General features: G+C 41.6%; 1 protein-coding gene across 3 annotated transcripts in view; it reads right to left on the reverse strand.

Annotated features, from left to right (window-relative positions):
• STRADA (STE20 related adaptor alpha) overlaps positions 1 to 8,383 on the reverse strand; it is a 37,895-nt gene extending 29,512 nt beyond the window's left edge. For 2 of the 3 annotated variants that reach the window (XM_069076270.1, XM_069076268.1), the window contains exon 1: positions 8,244 to 8,383. The gene's annotated coding sequence lies outside the window, so the exon portion shown is untranslated. The remainder of the gene's footprint in view (positions 1 to 8,243) is intronic. The other variant, XM_069076276.1, reaches the window with a different exon arrangement.
• Positions 8,384 to 8,517: the final 134 nt, after the last annotated feature.

Consider the following 8,517-nt stretch of genomic DNA (forward strand, 5'->3'; position numbering starts at 1 on the left):
TCTATGTATACCTGTAAACATATATACACACATTCATATGCCCATATACCCTCATATATAGAAAAAAATATATATATTTCTAATCCCTTTAACTACTGAGAAAAGTTTCATAAGTTACAATTATTGTTTTTCCATGTAGGAATGTTAATAGTTCAACTTTGATAAGTTTCTTATGATTCCTTTTCCCTGTTTACCTTCTCATACTTCTCTTGCTTCTTGTATTTGAATGTCAAATTTTCTATTCAACTCTGATTTTTTCAGCAAGAATGATTGAAAGTCCTCTATTCCACTGAATGACCATATTTTCCCCTGAGACATGATACTCAGTTTTGCTGGGTAGGTGACTCTTGGTTTTAATCCCAGCTCCTTTGACCTCCGGAATATCAGATTCCAGGCCCTTCGATCCCTCAGTGTAGAAGCTGCCAGATCCTGGGTTATCCTGATTGTGTTTCCACAATATTCAAATTGTTTCTTCCTGGCTGCTTGTAATATTCTCTCCTTAATCTGGGAATTCCGGAACCTGGCTATAATATTCCTAGGAGTTTTCTTTTGGGGATCTTTTTCAGGAGGTGATCAGTGGATTCTTTCAACCTCTATTTTGCCCTCTGGTACTAAAACATCAGGCCAGTTTTCTTTGAGAACTTCCTGGAGGATGATTTCTAGGTTCTTACTTTGGTCATGGCTTTCAGGTAGTCCAATAATTTTTAAATTCTCTCTCCTGGATCTATTTTCCAGGTCAGTGGTTTTTCCCATGAGATATTTCACATTGCCTTCTATTCTTTCATTTGTTTGGATCTGTTTAACAGCATCTTGATTTCTCATAAAGTCATTAGCTTCCATTTGCTCCAATCTAATTCTGAAGCAATGATTCTCCTCATTGAGTTTTTGAGATTCTTTTTCCATCTGGCAAATTCGACTTTTTAAGGCATTCTTCTCCTCATTGCCTTTTTGGGCCTCCTTTGGCATTTGAGTCAGTCTGTTTTTTAAGGTGTTATTTTCCTCAGGCTGTTGACTCTCATTTCATAATTTTCTTGCATTGTTCTCATTTGTCTTCCCAATTTTTCCTCCATTTCTCTTATTTGCTTTTCAAAATCTTTCTTAAGGTCCTCTATGGCCTGTAACCAGCTTGTATTTTCCTTTGAAGCTTTTGGTGCAGGAGTTCTGACTTCACTGTTTTCCTCCTGTTCCATGCTTTGATCCTTTTTGTCCCCAAAAGAGGAGTGTAATGTTGGAATCTTCTGTCTGCTTTGTTTCTTTTGCCTGCTCATTTTGCCACTCAATTACTTGACTTTTGGGCTTTTTGCCACAGTAGGACTCTGCCACCAGACAGGGGAGCTTTCGTCCCAAACGCTGGGGTTTTCTCAGCTGCCAGAGGTATTAGATGGGTGCCCTCTCTGAGGTCTCCACACCCTCTGGCAAACTGGACACACACCCCAGAACCTCCACCCTAGATTGCAATCCAGATCCAAGCAGATTAAAGCAAGAGCGATTACCCCTCAGACTGGTGCTTGGTCCCCCTACATTCTGCAGGCCAAGAGCTCAAGCCTCCATGTGGCAGTGGCTGGCTGTGCTGGTGTCTCAGAGGCTTTTCGCCCTGGGGGTAAAAGCCATGCACTCCTACTTACTGGTCCCAAAGTCCAGACTGCACTGACCTCTCACTTTGTCCTTTGTGTCTATGTGTTGATAAATCTGGAAATGGCCACAGCTGCTGCTGATCTGGAGTCCCTCTGGCCAGCGTCTGGTCAGGCCTGCCCTGGGGCTAAAGCCTCAGCGTGGGGCTGGGCTTGTTTCCCAGAGCGCTGTGCTGGATTCCTGCCAGCCTGTCCTCAGCGGGAGGTTAGCTTCTCTGTGTCATTTTGTGGGTTCTGCAGCTCCAAAGTTTGTTTAGAGTCCCCTTTTTACATGGATTGGGGAGGGTGGAAGCCAACGCTGCAGGAAGGACGTGCTTCTACTCTGCCATCTTGGCTTCACACCTCCCCCCCCCCCCCCCCCTTTTTTTTTTTTTTATCCATTCCTAAGCCCCAGGCAGGGAGAAATCACTTTATATTTATTATATCTGTAAATGTAAACATGTTTTATCCTTTTGGCAAAATATAAGCTCCTTAAAGGCAGGTATTGTCCCACTTTTGTCTCTGTATCTCTCCTACCACAGTGCTTAGCAGAGAGCAATACTTGATAAATGCTTACCAGACTAATGATTCCTTCCTCTGATCCATTCAATTGTTAGAATCCTCTCATTTCCCACTTTATCTGATCTTTCCCTTGTACTCATCATCTCCTCTCCTGCATTATACTTATCTGTATAAATGCTGTAACCCACTCCAAGAAGAAAGTAAAATACTTGAGGACAGGCCCTGTTACATTCCAGTCTTTGTACAATATCTTGTATTTAGTATGTTCTTACAAAGGTTTGCTAACTTAAACCATACAAAACTGGATATCAAATCGAATTTCTATTTTAAATTTTCTACATCAAATTGAAATTCTATTTGCATGTGAATCTTCAAATGAATACAAGAAACATGAGTTGAGAGACCTGAATTTTAATCTCAGCTGCTGACAACTAGCAGTGTGATCTTGGGGAAGTCATTTTCATGATCTATAAAATTAGGGGTTTGGAGCAAGCGCTCTCCAGACTGGATGATCTTTCCCCTCCTACATTCAATGTCTGACCAGGTGAAAAACTTTTCAGTTTACTTTTTTGTTTGTTTCTAAATTATTTCTACACACATAGGCAAAATCATGCTGTTCAAACTTACTGATCAATCAATCAAATCAAGTTATCCATGATATAACTAAACAGATCACAAAACTCAAGAGAACTATTTAAGTTATGGAGAAAGTTTTTGCCAAATTAATAGCTAGCATCTCTAAAGTTCTTTATGATTTACAAAGCTCTCATTTGATCTTCAACCCTGTAAGTTAGGTACTTATGTTATTCTTATTGACAAATGAAGAAAATAAGACTGAAGAGTTAAAGTGATTTTCCCAGGGTTACACAGCTAGTAATTGTCTTAGGTAGAATTTGAACTCAGGTTTTCCTGACTCCAACTCTAGTACTCTTACCAATTTCACCACCTAGCTATCTTTAACACTTTCCAGTAACAGTTTATTAGTAAAACAAAGCATTTTACATTACAATAATTACACTAATGGAAATCTTTCATCTAGTCAGACAATGTAAGGAGAGACAAGTCCAAGTCTATAGTATTGGGTAAAGTATATTTCTGTTGTTGATTTCAATATGTGAACCAAGAGCAAACAGCTAATAAAAATGCCCTTTAGTTCCAGATCAGGAATTCTTTCACATTGGTTTATTATTACTCCAACAATCCAGCTATCAGGTTGCTATTGGTATAGCCACTCTCAGTCTCAGTAGTCAAGTTACATGTATATCTGTATATACCTAGTTATAAGTATATATAAGTTATATGTATATAGTCAAGTAAGCAGTTATGTACCAGGCACTGTGCTAAGCACTGGGAAAAAAAAAGGCAAAAGACAATCCTGACCCTTGAGAAGCCCACAATCTAATAGGAGGGACAACATGTATATAACATGTACAAATAAGATATATACAGTATAAATAGGAAATAATCAACAGAGGGAAGGTACTAGAATTGAGAGATTGGGAAAAGCTTCCTGCAGAAGGTGAGATTTTAACTTGAATTTGAAAGAAGCCAGGAAGCAGAGATGAGGCAGGAGAACATTCTGTGCATGAGTGACAGCCAGTAAAAATGACCAGAATTGGTAGATGGAATGTCTTGTTTGAAGAGGAGCAAGGAGGCTAGTGCCACTGAATCAAAGAATATATAGTGGGTATAAAATGTAAGAAGACTGGAAAGTGGTGGTGAGAGGGGCTAGGTTATAAAGGGCTCTGGACACCAAATAGAGTATTTTATATTTGATCTTGGACACAAAAGGGAGACAATGGAATTTATTTAGTCCTATAGCTGTACCTGCTTTTTAGGAAAATCACTCTGGCAACTAAATGCAGGATGTTTTAGAGTGGGGATAAACTTGTGGCAGGCCATCCAACCAACAGACAATAGCTAGTAAGTGCAGGCATGGGGAGATGGAGGGCCTGTACCGGAACCTCCATTTAAGGAGGGCGCCTATGGTAGCTATCTCAATTTCCTACCTGTCTGTCCTCCCCTCCTTTTTATATGCTGTCTTTCTCCATGGACTGTGCTCTCCTCCAGGAAAGGGACTGCCTTTTGCCTTTCTTTGTATCTTCAGAGGTTAGCGCAGTGCCTGCCACATGGTAGGCACTTAATAAATGTTTATTGACTAAGCCAAGGATGACACCCGAGGATGACAGACACCCAGGCAGTGACTGTGGGAGACTGGAAGGACGGTGGTACTCCTGACAGTAACAGGGAAGGTTTTGGGGGGGAAAGATTATAACCATAGTTTTGGACATGTTCCATTTAAGATGTCTACAGAACATCTAGTTCAAGATGTCAAACAGACAGCTGGACATGTGAGACTGGGAGGCAGCAGAGAGGCTAAGGATTAATAAGCATATTTAAGAATCATTAGCAGAAGGGGTGGCTAGGTGGCACAGTGAATAGAGCACTGGCCCTGGAGTCAGGAAGACCCGAGTTCAAATCCGGCCTCAGACACTTTACACAAAACTTGCCGTGTGATCTTGGGCAAGTCACTCAACCCTAATTGCCCTATCTTTCCCTCTCCAAAAAAAAAAAATCATTAGCAGAAGATGATAATTGAATCCATGAGAATTGATGAGATCACCATGTGAAACAATACTGAGGAAAAGGAGAAGGTCCAGGTCAGTGGAACCCAGTGGAACACCCATGGTTAGAGGGAATTACCTGGATGAAAAAAAAAAGACCAAGAAGTTGTCAGGTGGGAGAACCAGGAGAGAATGGCATCCTGAACACCTAGAGAGAAGAGAAGAGGGTGATAACTGTGTCAAAGGATGAAGGTCAAAAGGCAAGGGCCATTGGATATGACAAGTAAGAAGTCACTGTTAACTTTGGAGAGAAGAGTTTTGGTTGAATGAAGAAATCAGAAGCCAGACTGTAGAGAATAAGAAGAGAGTTAGAGGAAACAAAAACATCTATTGTGGACAGCTTTCTTGAGGAGTTTAGCCACAAAAAGCAAGAGAGATAATGGGGTGATTATCAGGGATGGAAGGTAAACATAATTATAGCCAGATCTAAAGAATTGAGCTCTTTGGAAAAACACATGTTTTCTAGCTTGGGTTTCAATTTTTTTTTTTTTAAAGCAATCAGGGTTAAGTAACTTGCTCAAGGTTACATGGCCAATTATTTCTGGATGTGGTGCTGAGTATCTAAGCCTGGATTTGATCCCCAGGTCATCCTGACACTGGAGCCGGTGCTCTTCCTTGCTGAGCCACCTGGCCGTCCCACTGGGTTTCAATTTTTCCACTGCCTGCATGCCATGACTCTCAAATGCTGAATCACTGACCTCTACCAGCACCATCTAAAGCTTACTTCCTATAAGTTCAACACTATAATCAGATAGGCTACTCAGTCCATGGATTATTGGGTTGTTTTAGTCATGTCCAACTCTTTGTGACCCTTTTAGGGGTTCTCTTGGCAAGAGCACTAGAATGGTTTGCCATTTCCTTCTCCAGCCCATTTTACAAATGAGGAACTGAGGCAAACAGGGTTAAATGACTTGCCCAGGGTCACACAGCTAGTAAATTTTGGGCCAGATTTGAACTCATGAAGATGAGTCTTCTTTATTCCAAGTCCAGTGCTCTGTCTGCTGTGCCACCTAGCCACCCCATGGATTGCTATCCTTTTGCCAATAGCTGCATATAAAATTATAAGGAGTTACTTAGAGATGATATCTAAATTTTCTTCTAGAACTAAAACTCTATAATTCTCTGGTACATGACAATAATAGAATATACCATAAGGAACAACAAAAATAAAGAATTCAGAAAGGCAAGGGGAGACTTTAATGAACTGATGCAAAGTGAAGTAGAACCTAAAAAACAACATACACAGCTATAACAATGTAAAGATAAAGAATAAAAGATAAAGGTAAACAACACTGTGTAATGAGAGTTTGGCATCAGCATCAGCAGCTGAGAAATTGTACCTTTCTCCCTTCACTGAAGAGATGGGAAGCTAAATGGGTGTGGAATACATCATCATCAGACATTAATGTGTTGGCTAGCTTTGTTGAATTATTTTTTTCTTTCCTTTTAAAATCTTTGTTACAAAGGATGCCTCACTAGGTTAGGGGTCAGAGTGGGGAAGGAAGGTACATATTTGGACATAAATGTGGTATAAAAACAAAAGATATTAATAAAAAGTTTTCAAAAATTTTCAAAAGTTTTATCATTCTATGGGAATTTGCTGAACGGTACTATTAAATGTGACATAAGCAGGTTCTAAAATATGAACAAGGACTCTTTACAAATGCTGTTCCTTCAAATTTTAGGACTAACATGGTTTTACATATTTATCCATTTCTAGAAAAAAGCAAAAATATTAAGTATAAACAGAAGTTTTTTCACTAAAGTTTAAGAGGGTGTGGAGCTATTTATTGGTTAATCAAGAGCTAGCATTTGCTGGTGCCAAGACTTAAGAGATAAAGCTGCTTGCCTCTCAACATCATTAAATATTACTGAGTGTCTATTAATGTAATACTGAGGCTACTAAGAGGCAACATGAACAATGCCAGTTCTCAAGGAGTTTATAATTTGAGGAGAAAGGATGCATGCAGAAATTATAGATAACAATATAAGGCAGCAATAATTACCAAATGAAACTTCTAGACAATAGTGGTTATATGTAGGGTTCAGAGAAGTTAAAGGCCACTGTGCATGACCCAGACAGGCTTCAGGAAGGATGGGGGACTTAAAAAAATTAGGAAAGCAGACAGAAGAGGGAAGGTCATTCCTGGCAGAAAAATAAGAAAAGTTGTGGAGGTAGGAATGTACAATGGCAGAGTCACACACAACAGATTAATTTGGCTGGAGTAGAGTTTTGGTAGAGGGGTGCAATAGGAGATACAGTTGGAAAGACAGGATAATGCAAAACTATAGAGGATCCTGAATGTCAGGCTAAGATGTTTGGATTTTCTTTGAAAGAGGAATCACCCAAAGATTTTTAAGAAACACACACACACACACACACACACACACTGAAGTTTAAAGGATACATATTTGGCATTAGATTTTAGAGGAAAGAATCACATTATTTTAAAATTCATGTGTTAAGTGATGGGGGATATAGACTAGGAAAGTAGAGGTGGGAATACAAAATGGAAGTGGCATTGTGAATGAACAGGACATGGGAGAAGTCAAGATCATGGAATACTGGAAATGGAACGAATTTTAGATGTTACCCAATCCAACGGTGCACCCAAAACAGAAATCCTTTATATAATATCCCGGACACATAATATTCACTAACAAGGAGCTCACCACCTTAACTAGTCCATTACTAAGTAACTCTGATGACTACAAGGTTTCAGGTCGGAGTTATCTGGAGAATGGTGGTCTCACTGGCAGAAACAACATAATCCAGAAGGGGATGCGACAGTAGTGTATCCAAGGAGAAATGTTCAGCAGACTGTGAGAGATGGGGGTAGAACTCTTGAGTTGAAAAGAGATGAAGATTTGGGATTCATCTGAATAGAGAGTTGAGGTCATTAGAGTGAATGAGATTTGTAAGACAGTCTAGACTCACAAGGGCAGATGGTTGAGAACTGAGCCTTGTGATATACCCACATGTGTGTTTTGGGAGGAAGTGAATATAGCAAAAGGAACGGAAGAAGTAGCCAGAGAAGCAGGAAGAAAGCCAGGTGGTAGAAGGCAAAAATGTAGAAATTCTTTTAGAAAAGCAAACGGGGTTTGGGAAGATTGACAAACTACAGAATGCTAGAGAAAGGAGAATTCTTTTATAACAAGTTTTTAGGCTTTGCTTATGTGCACAGAGAAATTCTTTCACCCCCTTTACGAGCCCCGGAGCAGCGACCCTATCCCGTGTCCCCTGGAGGCCTCGTCCCTAACCCCCAGGACCGGGCTAAGCGAGCGGCGGCGTAGCTCCTTCCTCCCCACAGGCCGCGGCCCTAGGAGATGGGAAGCCCCGGGAGCAGAGGGTAAGCACCGGCCGAGGAAGGGCAGACACGGCTGCTGCAGAGGCCCAGGCGGAGGCGGCGTCGGAGGCGACCCGAGGCTGAGCCCCGGGGTTCCCCTCGGCCCTCCCCCCTCCCTGGCGGCTCCGTCCAACCAGTACCTGGTCCTGAAGTCCGCTCTCAGTGAGTCCCGCTCGGGTCTTCACTTCAGCCGCAGCTGCTTGGCCGGTTGCTGGGAGGAGGAGGGTGGAGGGGTTGGGCAGAAGACGTAACGTGACATGCGCAATAGAGGCTGTGCGGCTCGGGGGCGGGGCAGGAACTCACAACTACGCGCAGCAACCTGACCTGCGCGGGATCGTCCCAGGCCGGTTAGCTCACACCCTCTCGGCACCTGAAATTAGGGCTGGGCCATCGACCGATATTGCGCACGCGCGT

Source organism: Petaurus breviceps, unplaced genomic scaffold, assembly GCF_028583685.1.
Source record: "Petaurus breviceps papuanus isolate PSGF00001 unplaced genomic scaffold, PetGlider_PUasm1.0 90925, whole genome shotgun sequence".
Taxonomy (NCBI): Eukaryota; Metazoa; Chordata; class Mammalia; order Diprotodontia; family Petauridae; genus Petaurus; species Petaurus breviceps.